The sequence below is a fragment of the Cryptomeria japonica genome, chromosome 7, assembly GCF_030272615.1.
Source record: "Cryptomeria japonica chromosome 7, Sugi_1.0, whole genome shotgun sequence".
Lineage (NCBI taxonomy): Eukaryota > Viridiplantae > Streptophyta > Pinopsida > Cupressales > Cupressaceae > Cryptomeria > Cryptomeria japonica.
Genome location: NC_081411.1, coordinates 697,441,104 through 697,460,871, shown reverse-complemented (window position 1 = coordinate 697,460,871; position 19,768 = coordinate 697,441,104).

Here is a 19,768-nt window from a genome sequence, read left to right as displayed (position 1 = left end):
AATTTTCTTTCATCAAGATATTTAGAAAATGATACACTCTTGATTATATATATATATATATATATATATTTCTTTTATTAGTTAAAGTTCTTCATATAAAAATAACTTAACAAATTCATCAAAATATTGTCAGGGGTATTAGGATTTGATTGAATAATACATTTTTTTTACTCTTTAAATATTTAAAGTTGGGTGCTTTCAACCATTGCAATAAAATAAATGTTTATTTTTTTAATATTCACAATCTATTTTATTTAGTTGTGTATTTAGGTATATGAGTTTAGTCAAGTAACTATAGGTCCCAAAATATTGATTGAAACAAAATGTTGAATAAATATGTCACAATTGAATTATAATAAGGATCCTACTAAAATTTCCATCATAAAGAAGATTAGTACCTTTTTGATAGACCATTGTCGCATAATTATATATTTAAGTTCTAGCATGTCAATAGAAAATAATGTCATTTTCAACATATCATATATGTAAGATATTAAAATATTAATTAATTTTATTGAATTATTGGTGAATATATTTGGCAGAGCTTCTTTTGTGCATGTATAAATATTCATAACCAATATTATTGAAATGGTTGAATTTGTTATAGCTATCTGGGTGTTGTTTGAGTCTTTCATGACTTACAGATGATTGTAAGCGTCTATCATTTATAACAATCATGAAATTTGTATGTAGATTACCTATAAAATACTTCATTAGCATGTCCACGAATCAATTAATGAATTTTTTTCACAAATCAATTTTCTTAAAATAAACACTATATCAATTATATTATTTATTTGTTATATATTATTTGCATGTGATTGCATTTATAAAATATCTTAATATAACAGATACATCTATAATTTATTTATATTATAGCCTCTCAAAATTAAATTTCAATTTTTTCTACAATTCTATCTTTTAAACACCAAACAACATACTAAAACTCTTTTCTTTTGTAAAAATAAATTTTGATATTTGTACTAATTTTATTGAAAATATTATTTTGTCCTCAAAAAATGAAAACTTAACACTATAAACACCTCAACCTATTGGTAGTTGCAATTCTCATCAACCAATAGTTCATATGTAAAGTAAAGTATTCTTTTATTGTGGCTCTTCAATTTTTTGATCTATGAATCATAAAACTACCAGCTATATAATATAAATAATTTATTTATTTTCTTATATAGTTGTGGATCTTACAATGTAGGAAATGGTCACATGGAAAACGATAGGTTAATTAGTGAGGATTTTCAAATAGTAGATGCAACAAGAAATTAACACAAGGAGAACAAGCTAGGAGAGGGAGGTTTAGTCCTGTATGCAAGATAGAGTGACATTGAATGATTCAAGTTAATATTTTTTTTTGGTCTTTTTTCTGTATTTTTGTTTTTCCCATTATACACATGTAAATCAAAAAATAACCAATTTTTGGGCAAAATGGACCCATACTTAATACTTGAGAACCAATTAATGTTATATAAAGAAGCATAAGTAAATGCATTAACAAGTGAAATAAATAATTTTGTCTTTCAAATAAAATATCATAACTATCTACTATAAGAGTTTCATTTATAAAATAAGATGTTATTTAAAAAGTATTGTTGTATAGTGAAAAAAAAAGTATTATTCCTATGTGTACAACTATCAGGGTAGCAATATCTATTCATTGAAGTATTTTATATTAATAATTACTCATATCACACCTATAAATAGGTGAGCACAATAAATACCTTGTGTTTTTCCAAGAAATGTGAAGGATCATTAAAAGGTTATAGTGTTCCACTATTGGTACATTTGTGTTAGATACAAGTTGTAGTTTATATAATAATGTGTTGTTTTTATTAGATTCAGTGGGGAAGGGCCCCAACCCATTATACATCCATATCAAAAACCATCAGTCAAAAAATAAATCTAGGGCTTGGATATCAAGCCCACCAACTAGAGCATCAAAGATTTAATAATAGTTTATATAAATGGTTTCTTTTACTTCACATTGCTTCTTTTCATTCATAGCACTTTGGCATATTGTATTTCTAGAATTTCCAAGTTGCTTCCTATTAATTAATTCAATCTTAAATTTTTCATTTATAGTGCATTTTGTTTTATGGCGATATTTTTAGCAAAATGCATTACATATGTAGATCACATAAAAGCTTTTGTAGATCATAATCCTAGAGCTGCTAATGAAAAACCTAATACTTGTACCTCTCCTAGGGTATCTCATGTGAATGAAGAAAGAGTTAATACTCCTATCAATGATCTCTCTAATGGAGAGAAAGCATTGAAGATAAACATTGCACCATATTCTCATATAGATACCCTAGCGCAAGAGGGGCAAAGTCAAAATATTAGTGTTTCAATCTCTCTAGATCCTCCATACTCTCCTAGAGCTTATCTTAATTATGAAAACATTTGTAGATAAGATGAAAGTCTCAGCTTCTAGTATTCCTAGCTCTGTGGCAGCTAAACAAAGAACATTTAAACAAGCCCTTGAGGGCCACACGGTTGATCTCCCTCCCGAAGCCTAGTTTGTTGCATAGGAAGGAAACAATGTTGTGACCAATCCCATTGAAGAAGAAGGTAATATTTCTCCTACCAAGAAACTCATCGTTTCTCCTAATGCTTCTATGTCTACAACTGTTTCTAAGGAAATTGATAGGCTTAGGGATTCAGCAGTATTTCTTGCAGCCCTAGATGTTAATAGGGTTCTATCTAGGCAATTTATGAATAAATGGTTATAAGATATTTGGTCTAAAAAAATTAGGGCTGCAATATACATATTGTCGAATGATTCAAAAGGGCCTTTTCTTAATTTTTTTTAGTGACCCGGATAGCCAAAAAAAAGCCCTAGACAAACAATTTTGGGTTATAGGGAATTCGAGTTTTAGAAGCATTAAATGGGCCCCTGAAAGTTGCAATGAGGAAAACATGGCCCTTTCAAACCCTATGTGGATCATTATAAAAAATGTGCCCCCATTCCTCTGGTCGTATGTCTCTAAAATTGTGGAACCCCTAGGTAAATTTATTAAAATTGACTCTTCCTTGACCCTTCTTCCCCATTTGGATGCGAGGGTCCTTGTTGGGTTCAACCCTAATGTGGGTTTCCTTGATGAAATTATCATTAACTTGGAAAAATCTTCACATACCTACTCTATGGAATACCTAGGAGATATCAATGTGTGACACATTTATAGAAGAAGTGGACATTACAAAAAGAATTGTCTGATTGTTACAAGGAGAGTTGCTCACCCTGCTAAGGATCCTCCTCCTACCTCTCATAAACCATCCCCTCCCCCCCAATCTGATGTTGAGACCATTGGTCCACCCCAATCTAATGTTGAAACCATTGTTACTCTGATCATTTCTAATCCTCCCACCCAATCCCAGGCCCCCTCCATTTCTGAGAGCATCTTAAAGTATAGAAGAGTCCTTGATGAGTTTCATGAGGCTTCTGACCCTCCTTGTACCTCTCTATTTGATGGTCCAAATAAACTTGACTCTAATATGGGGCCGACGTCACATAGTTCTCAGCAAATAGTGCTGGATAAATTGAAAAAAGTGGTTGAGGATAGTAAATAACTTGAAGTTGCAGTATATCCAAATAAAGGTGGCTCTAATGTATGCACTATATTTCCCTCTAATACGGACTTGAATGTGGATAGTGAGTTTGTGGCCACTGGCCCCAATAGTTCCATTATGGGGGTCTACGGTAATAGTGAGGCCTCATCTTTGGGTAAGGCTGACATGAGCTTTAGTGGTCAGGAATGTGACCTCAAGAAGGATTATGTTATGAATATAGGTAGGGAGGATGGACATGTTCTATGCCCTATTAATACCTCCCCTGAAACTTATGATGACTCTGAAGGCCCCTAGTTGGTTGTGGACACCCCTAGGTCCTCACATGGTGACACTGGTGGGGTCAAGGACCCCCTCCTGACCTCCCACACTCTAGCACGTAATGATGGGCATGTTGTCGGCCTCAGCAGTGGCCTTGTTGTCCCTGAAGGAGAGTTCAATATGAATGTGGAGTCCCAAAACTTTGTATTGGGTATAAATAAAAAAGGGGATGACTTAATTGATGTTAAATCCAAGAAAGCTAGGAAAAAGAAATCTCCTAGAACTGTTAGAGATGTAACTGTTAGAAAAGAATCAATTGGAACAAACCAATTGTGTAAATCTAGAAGAAAGAGAGGCAGACCCAACTGAGTGGTTGCTTTTGATGCTAGCAATATCACCAATAAGGAAGATTGGCCTAAATGTTTTGATGGGTTCAAGCCATCCATGGACACCTCTGAATAAATATTTTCATGATTTTGAATACAGTATCTTGGAACATAAGGGGTTTGGAATCCCCGGATAGAAAATATATTGTAAAGAGGTTCCTGAATATGCATAGAAACATTGGTTGCCTTATGCTCCAAGAATTGAAATCTATTGGATTCTCCTTGGAAATTGGTTTGAAATGCATATGGAGAGATGCTACTTATTTCTATACTAATCACTCTAAGGGAAAAGGGGGAACTGCTATCTTACTTAGTCACAAATGGTCCAATTGTGTGATTAAATGGGAGCAGTCCCCCTGTGCTAGGGCTATCTGGGTAATGCTCAAACTTGAGGATAATATATTTGGAATATTTTCAATTTATTCTCCTAATGACTAAAGAGAGAGGGTGCATTTTTGGAACTGGATTTCTCATTTGGAAGATGTCCAGTGGTTCATTGGGGGGGAATTTAATATGGTTGACAGTGCTCAAGATAAAAGAGGTGGTTCTAGGTTTGAATGGAAAGGACTTGAAAGAATGAATTGGGATAGAATGATTAATAAATTGTTGCTTGTTGATCCAATTGTTGGTCGGAAGGATGAAATAGGCTCCATCTAGTTCACATGGTGTAATTACCAACAGCACATCAAGAGAGTATATTGCAGGCTAGACAAATTTTATTACAATAAGGAATTTTTTGAGATACTTAAGGATGATAAAGGGGATAATATTTGGTTATACCATATACATTATCTTACCACCACCCTATCCAAATCTCCTTGGGTCTCTCTAAATGTGACCTTACTCTGCCACCTAAAGTTGAATCTTTCATTCTAAATACAAGGCTTCAATAGGATGAGGACCTCAGATGTGTCATGGGATTTATTAGGGTCTTCAATAAGGTTTGTAATTTCTCTCTCTCAAGTTGTGAGAGATGGAACCTAAATATTAGGAGTTGGAAGAACCTGTGCCAAACAGTGGGTAAGAAGAAGGCTAAGGATTATAGGAAACCTGAATTGCACTGGCAAGAGGCTCTATCCAATGTAGAATTTGAACTTCAAGCTAGCTCTGAGGATGAATTGCTCAACCATAACCTGGTCTATACTAAGGACAAGCTGAGAAAGATTCAAAATGTCTAGGTAATGGGGTGGAAAACTAGGACAAAACTCAAATGGCTTGATGCAGGGGATAAGGTCTCTAAGTTCTTTTTTCAGTTGCTTAAAATGAAGGAGGCCAAAGATAGAATATATAGTATATGGGAGGATAACAAAAGTGTCACAGACCCTCAAGATATTCTTAACTATTTTGCCAAGTGTTACAAATCTATTTTTATGTGTGAAACTTTGGGGGAAGATCAAGTTAAAGCTAGAGACATAATTAAGAATTTGGTCCCAAGAAAATTGGGGGAATAGGATTGTTTTCACCTAGGGAAACCTATATCCAAGGAAGAAATAGAATAGGCTATCTCCTCCCTGAGTAATGACAAGTCCCCGGGACCTGATGGCTTCCAGTGGAGTTTTATAAGGCCAATACTGATTGGATTGTTAATGATTTGCTAGAACTATATATGGAAGCCATTGATAGAGGTACACTTGGTAGGAATATCAATCAAGGCCTCATTAAGCTCATTCCAAAGGAGGGTGATAGAACACTTATCAGGAATTGGCGCCCAATTACCCTCCTTAATGTCTCATATAAGATTTTGGCCAAGATTGCGATCGAAAGATTGGAGCTCAAATCATCAGCTCTACCCAAACAGGATTTGTGAAGGGAAGGTACATCTTAGAAAATATTGTCACCTATTGGGAATCATTGCACTGGGCAAACTCTTCAGGGAAAAATAGTGTTATGCTATTGATTGAATGGGATTTTATACTACAGATGCTTCACAGTTTGGGCTTCCCAGAGTCATATTGCAGATTGGTTCAGACTTTACTTTGTGATGCTAGTACAAAGATTGAGGTGAATGGCATGAGGTTGGACAGTTTATCACTATCTAGGTCTATCAAACAAGGTTGTCCTCTTGCCCCTACTCTGTATGCTATTATCGTTGATTCTTTGCATTATCTGGTTAAAAATAATGAAGTCACCCCCAAGTTCAAATGAATATGTCAACCCAATAAGGAAGAGGTAACCAATGTGCAATTTGTTGATGATACTGCAATTTTGATGTCCCTAGAAGAGAATAACTTGACTGCTCTATTGGAAAACATTAATATTTTTTGCAAGGTCTCTGGTAGTAAGGTGGCTCTCCATAAATCTTGTTTGCTTGGCTGGAATCACTTCCCCTCAACATGGTTTTCTAGATTCTCAATGAAATGGGGAGGTCCCAATCAAATAGTTAGATACTTGGGTATCCCCTTTTCAATATCCCCTAATTTAAAAGAAATCTGGCAGTGGATTAGAAATAAAATTGATAAAAAACTCTCTAAATGGAATAGGAACTTTCTCTCATTAGATGGTAGGTATCAAGTCTGCCAAAAGATACTCTCCTCATATAATATATACTTCTCCTCTGCATGGCTCTTCTGCAACTATCAATTTAATCATATTTAGAAGCAAATTGGAAATTTCTTGTGGTCTGATGGAAAGGGAAATCAAAAACATCTTGTTGTCAGATGGGAATGGTGTTTTTTAAACAAAGGGATTGGAGAGATGGGGCTTAAAGACCTCAGAACTCAAGGGCTTACCTTGGCCTCCAAGTGGATTTGTAGGGCAGTTTGTAGAAATGAACCCTGGAAAGTACTATTAAGGCACAACATCCTAATGTCAGTCCCTAAGAGGGCTAAGAAGTGGAAAGATCTCCCCTTTTGTGATTTAATTGGAGGTAAGTTTGAATTCTCCCCCATTGGCTCTATGATCTTCAAATCCTTATGGAAAGCTTGGGAAATGGTGACTCAATTCATTAGAAACAATGAGTGTTTTAAGGATAATAATTGTATCAGTGCCAACAGATCCATCTAGTGGAATTTGTTCCATTGGAATAAGCCTCTTGCCATACTTCAAGGCTTATCTTCTCTAAAATGGTATAACAGTGGTATAAGAACCTTCGTTGATGTGTTCCATAATGGTTCTTTGATCTCTTGGGAAGCTCTATCTTGTAGGTTTAATGTGTCTCCCTCGCAATTCAGAACTTATGTATTTATGAAAGATGCTCTCTCCCCCTTGATCTCCTTGCCTCCTATCTCTCTAACCCCCTCCTTCCCCTCCTCCTTTGGTTGGCTTGATAATACCCCCCTACTATGCATCAAGTCTAAAACTATCTATAATACCCTGATGGACTCTTCCTCTATTGTTGAACATCTTAATGTTGTGTGGAACTTGGATTGGAGTAAGGTGTTGTGGGGAAAAGCTCTCAATAGGAGGTGGGTTGGGCCCTCTAAACCCAAAAAGAAGTTCTTTTCTTGGAGTTTGTTGTTAAATAGGCTCCCCCTAAAAGATTCTAATGGAAATGTGACCCTTTACCAAACCTGCGGCCTTCCTGAATCTGTCCAGCATGTTTTCTTTGACTGTTTGTTTGCCAAAAAAGTTTGGAATCTGTTTGGCTTTAATTTTGAGAGGGTTAATGTAGCACACGTTGATGTTGTCCTAGGCTTCATTATGGGCTGTAAGAAATCTGCTAACTCCTTTTGGTCTTGTTTTTCTTCAGAAATTCTATGGTCTATGTGGAAGTTTCAAAATGATGAAGTTTTTAATGGTAGGAGTAGAAATCTTACTCAGTCTCTGAGGAGACTCATTTTGCATCTTGTCTCTTTGTAGATTTTGGTGGTTATAAAACTACATGAAGGAAAATTTGATAAATGGTTGGATGATGGAACCATTCATGTTCACATCATATAAATATCTCATGGGTTCACATGGGAGCGGGTTGATCACCAAATGACCTTGTTTGAGCAGGCCCTGATGAAGTTCATGCACCATCTTGAGGCACGATAGGCTAGAGAGGATTTGATCAGCAGAGAGGAGGAGAAGAATCAAGGGAGGGTTTCACACCCTTACAAGGAGAAGATCCTAGATGGTTTGGTGGAAGTCTGGATGGAGGGAGATCGGGGTTGGACTGCTTGGATTCCACCGGTAGGAGTCAACTGTCATCTTGAGGGTGACATTATTTTCAGCTAGCCAGTGGATGCTCTTTTTTTTTTTCGCCATAGTCTTTTGGTTAGCAATGATGTAATACCTGGCCTCTATTGATTATCTTGTTCGTGGTTGGTTGTATCGGAGGTATTATCTGACTCTGTACATGCCCGACCTCCTTGGGCTTTGATATGTAACTCTCTGTTTGGACTGCTTTATATTTAATAGAAAAAAAGATAGAATATATCGTCCATCTAATGTTGCTTCTTCTTCAAACACTCCTTTTTGTTCATGCCAATGATTGTCCAGGTTTCCAAAATAGTATGCAAGAACTAGTTGATAATGAAAATATTAAAATCATGGATGGAAATCCATATTATTCTATAAACCCTTGTCCTACATCACAAGAGAAATACCTCCTCCCATTGATGACCAAGAGAAATTAGATACTAGAATCTTTTGGAGATTGAATTATGATAAGAATGTTGTTTTTCCTTTCATTAAAATTAATCACAATTCTAACCATAAGGAAGGTGATGCACATTGTCTTTTTCATCATAGTTATTATCATTCTCTTGGAAAATGTAGTGCCTTACAATAGCTCACATAGCTCTTACAATTGATCTTGCACTCTTCCTTGGTGAAGAGGTAGTGCCTTAGTACTCCATTCACCCTCCATGTTGCTCCTCACCCTATGAAACTAGTAGTTGAATTTATTGGGGGCTCTTTGTCATAAAGGATGATGTTTTTTCAATTACAACCATCTTGGGGCAGCAACATGGTCCATTCTTTCCTCTATGCTTTGGGGACAAGAATATTATCCAATTTCTTCTCTCTATCTAAGGTTTAACTATTCCGTTTAGGTGTTGCATTTTTAATACTTTGAAGTCCTTTCTTTCTTAGAATGGTATGTCTCTTATAATTTATCTCTCCTCAAGGGAGTTTGTGATCCTTCATTTAAATCTCTCTTTCTCTTTGAAGATTACCTCTTCTTTAGAGTTGCATTTTACATATCTTAAGGTCTTTTTTTGCATTGAATATTTCTTCATGTGAGCATATTGTACATTTCTTATGTGTAACCTCTCCTTAGAGGTTATGTAATGCTTCTCATTGTCCCTATGCTTCAGGGGAATTGATATTTCTTATCCTTTCTTAAGGATCCTATTTTCCTTTGTTGTGTGGTGTTTTGTTATGATTTGATGTCCTTCCCTATGTAAAGTTGTTGTTTTCTCATGGATTCTCTCTTATGCAAGAGGTGTGTATCCTTGACTACAACCTCTTTTACACCTGGAAATGTATATCCATTATAAACAAACCCTTCACTTTGGGTCAAAAGTGTGACATCCTTCATCAAAAATCCCTATCACCTAGCAATAGGAGAAGGTATGCATTTTTGTTCTCCTTCCCTTTTTTTTGTAGAAGATGTTATGTTTGTTCAAGGAACTCCTCTTGGAGTTAGATACCTTTTGATAAAACATCCCTTCTCCTCCAAGGATCCTCTTTTCACTTTTTGCAAGATATATCTTTTGCAACTATCTTATCCTTGGTTGTAAGAGTATTGGCTCTTTAGCTTGGATTTATGAACATTGTTGCCTAAATGATATATCCTTTGTGTTGAAGGTGGGTATCCTTGTTTCTATCTTCCTTAAGACATCAACATAGGGCTTTGTTGACATCTTAATGGGGGAGCATACATATCACCCTCTTTGTACTATATTGCACTATATGTTTGCATGTCTTAAATGGGGTGGTCATTCTTGAAACTAGAGAAAACAAACTCTTACATGAGATGCTTCATGCTCGAAACCAAACACAACTTTGATATATGTCTTATATGAGGTGCACATTCTCGAAATCAAAGAAAACAAACTCTCACATGAGATGTCCTTGAAACTAGGCATATATTTGTATTACAAGGGGTTACACATTCTCGAAACCAGAGCAAACAAACTCTTACATGAGATGTTCCCAATACAAGACACACATTTGCATTTTCATTTGATGTCTTACATAGGTTGTTGCATTCTTGAAACCAGAGAAAACAAACTCTTATATGAGATGTTTAACACCTGATACTAGACATCACTTGCACACATGCACAAGGATGAGTGGAACTAGCAAAACATAGCTAGACCATTCCTACTCTCCTCCCCAACATGGATCACCTAGAAAAAACACAACTAGAATGTGTATCCATATCCTCTCTCATTCTTCTTGTCATGGATCACCTAGAAAAACACATCTAGAATGTATATCCATGCTTTCTCTCTTTCTTATCATGAGGTCATAACTTTTCTATTTGTCGTTTATGGATTATGCGTGCTCTTTCACTTTTATTTGATTGATTGTGTTCTTGAGATGGAATTTTCAAGAGTGATATTAGTGGTTGAGACCTTTTGATATCAAGTTATCTTCAACTTGTTGACTTGAGGTCTTATTTTCATTTTTTAGCTTTTGTGTGTTGTGTGTCTTTTGGCCTTTTTGTCTTTGTTTGTCTTTGTTTTCCTTTTTTTTGTCTTATTTTATTTTCCCTTGCATGTGATTGTGTGAGTTAAGATCCTAAGATTGGGGGTTTAGTTCCTCAAAATTAGTGATGTCTTATGTTGCAAATGTGATGTTGAATCATTGATGGTGTTGATATGGTTGTCATTGATGTCAACATACTGTATTGGTATTGATTTTCTGAGTTGATGATTTGGAATATGTCTCTCGAACTATTTGGTGCTCCAGATAATGTTCATTGTTGACAAGTATTTGATAGAGTTGTTTGTGATATGTATTTATCTATTTTCTAGACATGGTGTTAATTTCTTGGAATTATGTTTATCTTGGTTCCATTCTTGTTTTTCTAAGTTGAGAAAGAGTTATTTTGGGTTCGGTCTGATCCAAAATTAGAGATTGTGCAACGACATTTGTGTAGCGTATGAATCTTGTTTTGGCTACAATATTTGTGATGGATGTGTAATGTGTTGATCTAACTGATGAAGTGTATTCTGGTGTGATCCACTTCTCATTCCTTTCCACCACAGGAATGTTTAGTGCAGACCTATTTCAAATTATGTTTGGCCAACTTGAAATTTATGTAGTCAAAAGGATAGTATAAGTAAAGGATGATCAGAATGAATGATGTATGGAAGTTATGCAAGATTGAAAAGCTAAATCCAACTGATGATTGATGTGAGAAGTTGTGCAAAGGTGTGTAGAGTGTTGTTAGGCACTGGAGGCTGTTCTGACATTGTTGGTTGTGGTAGTTGTATCACAGTGGTGGATTTTCTTTTTTTTTTATTTCTCTTTTGGCAAAGAGCCTTTCTGGGCAGTGATCCCTCCTGTAGTGAGCATTCTGGTAGTGAGCCACCTTTATAAAAAATCACCTTAACCAGTGTCACCCTAATAGGTGTTATATGTTGAGAACTAAAATTCTCAATTTTTTTCCCTTTGTAGGTTTTCCACATCATATCTGGTGTTCACTGTGTATAATTTCTTTGTGTATGTGTGTGCGTTCAAGTTTACATTTGTTCATGTTAAATAATCTATAAGTTGGTTATTATGGATTTGTGGAAAAATTAAAAATTTTATTGGCAATTGATCCCCCCCCCTTCTCAGTTGTCTGGACATTCAACAATTGGTATTAGAGCTTTGGTTCCTTAGAAAAGAGCTTAACCGCTTGAGGTAGATCCGATGGCATATAAGCTAACTATTCCTATCGTTGAGGTATTTGACTATGGCTTCTAGAAAGTGAAGATGAGAGGTTACCTAATCTCCTTGGGTTACAACACTTGGAAAGCAGTTGAGACTAAGTATGTATTGTTGGAAAATGGTCTTACTACTCTAGATGAGACTTAGGCTTATGAAGAGAATGAAAAAGAAAGGTATGCCATCTTTAGTGCTTTATCAAAAACTGAATTAACAAAGGTTGTTTCATTAAATACTGCTCATGAAGTTTGGGAAAACTTAAGGGAAATCTATGAATGAAATGACAGAGTTAAATTATCAAAGAAGCTGACTGCTAATATGAGAACTTGAATGGAAGAAGGAGAGGATATAACAAGTAATTTTCAGAAGGTCGATAGTCTAATAAATGAAATCAGAGAACTTGGCAGCACTTTACATGATGAAGACATAATGGAGAAGATCTTGATGACCCTACAAGAAAGCTATAGTGATAATGTAATGCATGTAAAAATCATCTTAATAACAATGTATCAATTAGAATCAAAGGGAAATCACGAATCCCTATCTAATCAAAGAATCTAACAAACAAGACAATGAATGTTGGCATTATGTGAACCGGTATGAGGACATGATGACATTGTATGTTGTCATTGATGTCAATATGCTGAAGAAGAGAGGACCGGTATGTTACCAAGAACTGGTATATGTGAGAACCAGTATAACATTGTGAACCCGTATATGTGCCAAAGTGAAGTGGTGTGTTTGTTCAAGGTGAACCGGCATGTTGATATGGAAACCGGTACGTGGAAGCTTTGTATGACTACCGGTTGGTAGTCTTAACTTCAGGGTTTCTGATTGAAGTGCTTCAAGCCTGTGTGACTCAATTGGTGACTTTGTGTGATGAGTTAGCATTGTAACGAAGAACAGATCGTGTTGCCACGACAGCCTTGTGTGCGTGAAGGATCTTGCATGAAGGAGATTGTTCCTATCTACCTCGGGAATGTGTGAAGTTTGTAAACGGTGAAAACGTGTGATGGGTTATCAGTCGCCATGAAAGCGGTGGAAAATAAACGCTGGAGAATGTCTTGAGATCGGTTCAAGACTGTTGCATTTAATGTAATGTGCTCAACGGTCAAGATTGAACCATTTGAATTGCTTAACCTAACAGGTTTAGGGTTTAGGGTTTATGCTACCGACCTATCTATTTTCTATAAGGTCGATGTTGTGTTTCTTTCTGAAGTTGTTGGCAAAAGTTGTGTGTGTTTAACCAAGTGAAGAGATACGTGATTATTGCCAGACCAGAGGAGAGAAGTGATACCTGCAGAGTGTAAGTGCAGAAGGTGAAGAGGAGCTAAAGTGGATCTACATTGGCATTGAGTGCTGTTACCAAATCATTGTAATACCTGTTGATCTCTAACCACTTCAACAGTTGGGAAATCCCTTAATACGGTAGCTTTAACCGGCTTACTGTAAATCCTTTGACAGGGTGACTCAAAACCATTGAGTTCTTGATATCCTCTAACAAGGTAACCTTTAACAGGGTTTAACCCTTAACTGGGTATTCTAGCCATCCCTTAACCGGGTGATCCCTAACAGGATCGGTTCCTAACAGAACATATTGTATCAGTCTTTAACCGGACAAGGCTCCTAACAAAGCGGACTTCTAAAGAGTTCAAAAATAGCTTGTGGGTATTCATCACTGCCGTGGTTTTTCCCAGTTGGGTTTCCACTTGAAAAATCTGTGTGTCATGTGTGGTGTTATTCATGTGATGGTTTAAGTGATGTGTGTCTGAAGGTAAATCATGTTGATCTAGCTGTTTATATTTTTTATGATAGATTACATGTTCATGCACTAGGGTGAAATGGAAATGATGTATTAGATTGTATGAAAAGATAAGTGTCAATCGGTTTATGCTTGTCTCAGTTATTCTGGGTTTTGTCGGTTGTACTATGTTTAAGACTGGTGTTACTGTTTGTCTGCCAAAGCACAGTGTCTGCTAACAAACCGGTTTTAGGAATGTGTTTTTATCTGTACTGATTCACCCCCCCCCCTCTCAGTACCGGTTTGGTACTATCCATTCATCATTGAGATATCAATGAAATAATGCAATAACAAGAAATAAGAATTATAAATCAAATTAAATCAAACTCCTTATTCCAAGATTGCATATCGCTTCCATTGCTCTTCTCTTCTCTATGGTATGATGGCTCTCAGATATTGCATTGGTAACCAGCAAGTGACACAAAGATTGAAAGTTCGTGATTATTGAAAATGGAGATTGGATGCTCAATTTATAGAAAACTGGAGAAGATTGATTGAAAGGTGGAACATATATATCAAGAGGTGTGAACTCAGGTGAGCTCAAATGAAAATTGATAGTTGAACTGTTGATTGTAGGAGTGAAACTCAATATATTGAAAAAAATTAATTGAGTCAACTGATTGAGAAAAAGTTGATTGAAGGAAGAAAAAGAATGATTGGTGGAAATAAAGAAGATGACACAGAGTGCTTAATTTAGAAAAAGCTAACTGAAAGATGGAAATAGAGATTGGAGAGATAAATGATTTAATTAATTAATTTAGCATGTGCTTGCATTTAGACTTAGATTATCAATTTAATCTTTCCATGATATTTATTCAAATAAGTGAATTTATTTAATTCAATTTAGTATTTGAATATATTTAGAACTTGACTTTGATTTTCAACTTGGTTTTTGAAATCATGCACATGTATTTGAATTTAGAAGAAATTAGAAGAATATGAAATTAACTGAAATTAGAATTTGGGGATTTGGAATTGAAAGAATTAATTAGTTAATTAAATAATTTAAAGAAACTATTTAACTATGTAGAAATGGAATTTAATTAAATAATAAAGATTATTTAATTTAAAGGATTAAAATCACAATTAATTAAATAATAAATATTTAATTAATATTTAGAAGGTTGAATGATTAGATGATTGGAGATAGAAGTTGAAAACTAATTTATTTAAATAATGAAGATTATATAAATTGGGGAATTAACCATAATTAATTAAATAATTAATATTTAATTAATATTTAGAAAATGGTTGAAATGATTAAATGATGATAGAATAAGAAAATAGAATAATTAATAAGATGGTGAGGAAATATGAAATTAGAAGAATTAGAAGAAATAGAAGAATAGGATTAACTTAATTAAATAATTAAATAATTATTTAATCAATTAGAGGAAGCATTAGTACATGATCAATGGGACATTTCTAGGTGTCTACATTTGCCCATGTCTACATTTGCCCATCTTTGATACAATGTCAGCATGATGTTGTTTCAAAGAAAATGAAAAATTTTGCCCTAGTATGCCCCGGTACTGTTGTATAGTGTAAATATGCCCCCTCGAAAAAGGTGGTCAGGAAATTCCAGAATTGAGACCATGTTTTCGATATCAGTTTAATAAGCAAGCGTGTGAAATTTCATGCGATTTCGAGAACATTTGAGTAGGCTACAAGGTGATTAAAGCTAGCGGGGACCACGGGTGTCGAGGTGTCAAAAAACCCCAATTTTGAGCTATAAATAGAGATTTTTAGGTTTTCATTTTCTCATTTATACTTTGGTAATTCCTTGGTTTGCTCTGCAATTTGTGTGCTTTTGTCTGAGTATTTGATCATAATGGTTGGTTATAGAGCTCGATTGCACATGTCTGACCGAGTACGTTCATATCAAAGACCTCCTGGGACTAGCGGCATGGTATTTTTCCAATTTTTTCCTGATTTTATGCCTGTTTTATGCTTTTTTCCAAAAAAAATTCCATGATCAATTTTTGCATGTTGTCAAGCAATCGCTTGTCGATTTTTACACATTCATCATTAATGTACCACAAGCATTCTAAATGCTACACATGCGCCATAAGTGTTACGCATTAGTGTTTATCATGCCGCATTCGATCATTTCTTTACGCATAAGTGTTTATTGTTATGCAAGAGCTTTAAATGTCATGCAAGAGTCATAATTGTACCGCATTAGTCATAACTATCACACATTCATGTAAATGTATTTTTTTTGTCATGTGTTTTGAAATATTTTTGTTTTTCAAGATCCAATATCTGATATTTTGGACATCTTTTCATTGCAGGAGAACATTAGAGTGTTATACTACCAACAAAGTAGACCTAGTGGACTTGATCTTCGAGCTGACTTACTAGATGAGGAGATTGAGCATATCCGACAGCTTGGTCTATATCATGTTTTACACTTTCCAGAGGTTACGGCCAACAGGGCCATGATTATAGCTTTGATAGAGCGGTAGCATTTTGAGACTTGTTCTTTTCATCTTTCAACTGGTGAGGCATCCATTACCTTAGAGGATGTATGGTGTATACTATTTATTCTTATTCATGGTGAGAGAGTTGTATATGACCATGATGATGGCATTGCTGGACTATGTGCACTTTTCGAGTGTGAGATTCAGGACTTGCAAATCAGTGGTCATTATGACATCCCTTAGGCCCGATTAGACTATGATGACATGACAATTGTATTATGTGGTGTTGTCGGTGGTCTATTGATACCTGATAGACAAGGTCATGGATTTCCAGTTGGATGGGGCAAAGTGCTCCATGATATGATTGTTCATCATCAGCTATATGCTCGGGGTCCTTGTCTACTAGCCATGGTGTACTATCAAATGCATGGTATTGTGTATCTTGGATACCGTTCTATCAATTGTGGTGTTACTTTGCTTCAGACATGGGCATGGGAGCACATTTCTATTTTGAGGCCTGTTATTCATGTTGATTTGCAGCCTGGTGAGCCTTATGCTTATAGATATACAGCAGGTATCAGACATAGGGGTTCGAGGAACACCTTGTACTAGAGACATCAGTTGGACATATTGCAACATTTTATTTGGAGACCATATTTAGATTTCCCCGCTTGGGAGGATGATACAGTACACTTGCCTTTCTACCAATAGCAAAGATATCTTATTGGTAGGACCTTTGAGACCCAGCGGATTATCGAGATGTATCTTCCAGGGTAGGTTCTGAGATAGTTCAGTGAGGTACAGGTGACACCAGTGGTTACTACTTATTTTGCTCGTGTATCTCGTGAGGTGTTTGATTGGGGTGTGTGTATATAGACACATGTTGCTTCGGCTAAGTTTGATTCTCTGCAGCCATTACTCTGGGGTTGGGGTAGAGGTGCAGTGGATCCAGGGATGACGGTGGAGTATGATGCATGGTTTGCTAGGTATAGGCCAGTGCCTTAGACTAATCATGTTGTTCTAATTACAGCACAGCAGATATGGCATCCTAGATGGTAGTTGAGGATAGATGCAGGGGAATGAGCTGGAGGAGATGGAGAGGGTGGAGCTGAGAGAGGAGGTGAGGATGATGAGGGAGGAGGGGAGGGAGATGAGGGAGATGAGGATGTAGACATTGGTGGAGACACTGAGTCTATTAGCAGTGAGGATAGTGATGATTCTTCTCAGTCATCGAGTAGTGAGGATGGAGGTGATGATGAGGATATGTCAAAGCTAGAGGATGTACCTGCTGCAGAGGGTGGGATAGGACAGGTTGGTGAGGAGGATGAGCTGCAAATTCTTAGAGTGCGGGTCCAGAGTTTGGAGGATGTGGTCACTAGATGAGATATCGAGCGAGAGACTTATCATGCAGATTATGGTGCCCTTGAGGTTGAGAGAGATCGTCTCTAGAGGAGAGAGATGAGGTAGTGTGGAGAGGTTAGATTACCATGGATGCCTTTGATCAGCTTTTTAGATCAAGTACCGATGCGCACAACCAAGCAGATAGGTATTTCACTGCTGCACAGGAGGCTATTTATTATAGACAGCCATATGAGCAAGCCATCCCTGAGGGTTAGAGAGAGTGTAGCTTCAGTGCGTTTATGGGGAGGAGATCAAGTAGATCTACTTCATGGTGGACTATCAGTGGTGGCGTTATGGGACCACCTTGACATCCTGGGGCAGGATCTAGTGGACAAGATCCACCTGCTGACAGACGTAGTGTTGGTTGATCATGTTATCTGAGCCTTTGGGATTATTTATTGTATTCACACACATTATCATTTTTGAGTTATATATATATATGACATGCAGGTTTTGGTAGTGATCTATTTATGTTTTGCTTCTCATGTATGCTTATATGATGTTATGAGTTTTATGATGTATATCTATTTGATTCTATGCAATGGTAGTACATGTATGTATTAATGATGGTAATGGATTTTAAAATGAATGCAAATCGAATCTATAATGAATGCTATAATGAAATGCAAATGAATCTATAATGAATATTTTTTTTTGTATGATAATGGTTGAACCAATTTTAACTCAGATACACCTTGAAGAAATGTTTGTTAGATCATAGAAAGAAAAATTGATGTTAGAATGCGATTTAGACAGAAGATGAGAAATCAACAAACTATCAATAAGCAAATGAGATGAGAATGAGAATGAAATTGAATGAATCACAAACCTGTGTCACATATTTTATTGCGTCAATATATATTCATCACTGAGCCTTATTATTGAACAATGAAGCTTAGCACATCAGGGTATAAGGAACCAAGATGCAAAGATATCTCATTGAAGAAACAAACATGTAGCAAACAAGGAGTGAACCCTCCATTCTGGGAATTACACTAGGGGTCGAGGTATGTGTGGCGATTTCACCTTGAAGTGAAGGCTCTTATCACAGACACCCACTAAAGCAATTTCCCTAGAATTTCATCGGTTCACACCACAAATAGCAAACAAAGAAAAAGATAATGCCCATCATAGCTCCTCTAGTCACTTGTGGACATCCTTGAGTAGCATAGGAACAATATATGTCACCAAATGATAAAAGATAAAGACTGACCCAGAAAAAATTCAGCAGCTATACTGACCTTGTGCCTTTGTTCTCAATTGCTTCATGTGATGGTTGATAATGTCTAATCTCATAAAGTTGCAGACCCCATTTAAGACTGACCTGTCTGATTTCGAGTGTATCCTCTTCTGTTTAAGACAAGATAATGATCACGTTGATATGGATATGATACGATTGATAAGACAGTTTGATCAATTGATTGCAGATGTTTGACTGGATAGTCATATCCTTTGTTAACTTCGTGTGAAGTGTTTGTTGGATATCTGCTAGGGTATTTGTTTCTCACAAGACATTTTATTGCAAGTTTTTCTGTTTGATTGATTTTTGATTTTTTGTTCTTTTCCAAGACCTTTTTTCAATGTTTTTGGATTATGTGGATCGATATTTGAATGTTTTTGGATGAGTTTTTTTAGGACTTTTTTTAGATGTTTTTTTATTTTTGAAGGATATTATGTGGATGTTTTGGGTATTTTTGAGTTTTTCACTATTTGAATATTTTTGGATGATTTTTTTAGGACTTTATTCAAATATTTTTGGTATTTTTGAGCTTTTCACTGTTTTTGGATTTTGAGGTTTTCAATGTTTTTGGATTTTGAGTTTTTCAATGTTTTTTGGATTTTTTCAGGACTCTATGATTTTTAGGATTTTTTCAGGACTTTATATGATTTTTAGGATTTTTTCAGGACTTTATATGATTTTTAGGATTTTTTCAGGACTTTATATGATTTTTTTTTTTGGATTTTTTCAGTTATGCCCCCAGTGTGCAGACCTGTACGACATGATGATCTATAGAATGCATGTGGAGACAAATGAATTTTTGACATGACCTATGTGAATGCAACATGCAGAATGAAGATGCATTCCTATTCGAACAAGGTTGATTGTG